Raw genomic sequence first — 3,379 nt, forward strand, 5'->3', positions numbered from 1 at the left:
ACACAATAATCTCCTAAATGCTCAACAAAAGACCAAGGTGAGTGGGGCATCATTGTATTTAATGGGAGTTAATCATCCACAGCTTTTGGTATCCACAAGGGTGGTGATGGTTGGGTCCTGGAACCAAACCCAACTGCGTAACAAGGGCCCACTATACTTTAAAATTACGTAGATCACCTTTGTTCATTATTTTTGTTTTTTTAATGTTCAGGTATAAGCCTGCTTTTGCACTTTCTGACTTGACCTTTTCAGGAATCTTTCCAAATCTTTGCTATTTTCTGCTAGTAGTATGCTATCATCTGCATATTTTAGATTGCTGATGTTCCTTCCTCCAGTTTTCACACCTCCTTCTTTATATAAAATATGTTGGCATATTTTGATAATGTGAGCAGAATGCAGCCTTCCCTGACCCTTTTGCCAATTTGGGACCATTTTGTTTCTCCATATTCTCTTTAACGGTAGCCTCTTCTCTTAAGTACAGATTTTATTGACCTTCCTTAGTAATTGTTCCAAGTCCATGATGTTTTCTGATAGCAATATGGTATCATCCGCATAGCGTTACTCCTCCTCCTTCTGAGTCTAAATCTGTTCTTTGTATGATATTTTCTGCAAACAAGTTGAACAAGCAGGATAATAATATGCTGCCTTGCCTGACCCTATTGCCAACTGGGAACTATTCTATCTGTTGGAGCTGATACCCTTTTCACTTTTGAATATGCCTGCTGCTTGGTTGCCTTGTGTTTGAGTTCTGATTGTGTTACTGATCATATTTTCCATGATGTCCTGCCATATTGACTGGGTTATTTAAATGGGCTATACTGAAACCAATTTCTACCATTTCAATTCAGTTGGCAAGAAACCCAAGAGCATCACACTTTCCGTGCCTAGGGAGAAAATTCCTACTGAGTCATATATCAACATGTAATATTTCTACAGCAACCAGTAATGCTGTAAAGATCTGAAAAAGGCTCTGGTTGGAGAGAAGAAGATTGCTATAATCTGTAAAATAGCCTCCTGCTCCAGGACATTAATGCAACTACATGCTAAGGTTGGAACTGTTTTGGTATCTCATATGTGTAAGTTTCCCTACAAAATGGCTAGACATCTTTGCCCTTTGTGCAATATCAGCATTCGAGATTGTGAAAACAGAGCTGCTGATATGGTGCTGCTGCACATGCTGGCAGACACACCGCTGATGCATATCTGCTCCTGCTTAAATGGGCAGTTGTACTCCTTCATTTACGCAGTTGGCTATGCAGTGATGTCATTCAACACAAGGCTGGCCTAGCACAATTACTTTGTAACTTGGCATGCAGAAATTTATACTGTGCAACACTGATGTAAGATCTCAGCCAATGTGGACTGATATGGCCTGCCTAATCCAGCAGCAGATGTCACATCCCTACATTTCCAAGCTTTTGTTTCAGGCTTGGATGCAGGAATTGGTGGGGTATTCCTGTTAAGATAATGAGTATTAGAAAGAAATCAGCATCGGAATCATGCATATACATGGGACCTGTGGGAGAAATAAACTTAAAATAGCAACTAAATTGCAAATATAGGCCAGAATCCAATATTACACAGTGCAATATGTAGCTTTACATATACTCAGCTATGTAGCAGAGGTGATTGGAAACTCTGTCAGAGAATTGCAAACCTGTGTAACAGGGCACTGGCAACACTGTCCCAATGCACATCAGTCTCTGCCAATGCTCATCGACACTCCCCAGCCAATATCCCAATGTACAATGGAACCAATGGATAACAGGACTGATGCACATTGGTCCCAATGTACATTGGCGGCTACACTGGCTCCCCTACATAGTGACATAACAGCAGCCCTATACTGGATATGAATATTATGTAACTTCTCAGTTCTAATACCTACAGATGTAAGTCTACTTAGCCTGTTTTGTTTGTTTATTTATTTATTGCTTTGAAAACATTTCAGCATTCTTATGAAGACAGATGTCCCCAACAGGATTCCAGAGTTAATATTAAAACAACAACAACAATTTAATTCATTTTTACCATTTCATCAAAATCAACATATAAAAGCAAGTGTTTGTATTGCAACCAGTTAAAATAATTATAAAATAATAAAATAATTTAAAGAAGAAATTGATCATATTGATGAGGGCAACTTTTTTTCCTTCATCATCCCAATATGACCATTATAGAACAGCTACATGTTCGCAAGTCTTTGCAATTTTGGCATCCCGCTAAATCATTGTGTTTATACAAACATGATGCTTTATATTCACTGCAAGCAACATTACCAATTTTTAATGTCCTTAATATGGGGATTTCTAGGCAGCTTGAGGAAGGACAACTGTGACACTAGTGTAGAAGATTCATATTCTTTTTCCAGCACTCCGGCAGATGGGTGCTAGTGCTTGTGTTTGCTGCTGATAAATGTGTAATGTATTGAACTATAATGTAAACCACCACATGTTTTCATGTATCTTAGCCCTTGGGTACTTCCACCTTTGTGAGAGGAATGTGCTTTCCTTTTTATATGAAGTTTATCTCATGCTAAGCAGTAAGATTAAGCACAGGGAGCTGAAAGAAGCTGCTGAATGGGAGGAACTGCCTTAATAAATAACATTAATAATTTATCCAGCCCAGGTTTCTCCCCTTTGCTCGAAATGAAATATTTGCCTATGTGAAAGCCCACTGAATAAGAACATACCTCGGCTTTTGTGGGGTTCAGATTAAGGAAGAAGATGCTAAAGGCCTTATCTACACTTTAATTTCCAACCCTTCACATTAATGCCAAACTCATTTAAGAAGCCGCTAAGTCACTGCCAGTTCTTTTATTTCTTTCACTGTAGCTTGGGTGTTTTTTTCTTCTTACTGTAATACCAGTGAGCTGAGGATGGAACAGAAATGGCATTGTGTGTTTTCCAGGCCTCAATCATGGATATACAAATTAATGAGATAATATTTTTCCTCCAATTTTTCCATATTATATGCTATTCAAAAGTCAGAAAATAGCAAAAGTGGTTTGGCAATTCAGAAGAAGTGGAAGAAATGAAGGATGTTTTAAGAAAGCACTATCTAAAACAAACCTCATTCCTTGATGGCATGCCTCCCATGGCACCAAATCAAAATAAGGATTATTCCCAGAGTTCAATCAAGATCGTAAGGGATACTGGGTGCCATAATTAAGTCACTGGAACTCAGGATTTTAGGATCTGTGGGAGATATGCAACACATATCCAAAATGGCAAATGTGGCACTTGATCTTAGAACTAAAACACAGCATCACTGATGAAGGAGGACTATCATTCACATGAATATACTGTGGATTTGGAAAATTGTGACAGTTGCCAGAATCTATATGGCAGACAGATGAGAGGGATGACAAGGCACAGGC

This window comes from Sceloporus undulatus, chromosome 4 (assembly GCF_019175285.1).
Source record: "Sceloporus undulatus isolate JIND9_A2432 ecotype Alabama chromosome 4, SceUnd_v1.1, whole genome shotgun sequence".
Classification (NCBI taxonomy): domain Eukaryota; kingdom Metazoa; phylum Chordata; class Lepidosauria; order Squamata; family Phrynosomatidae; genus Sceloporus; species Sceloporus undulatus.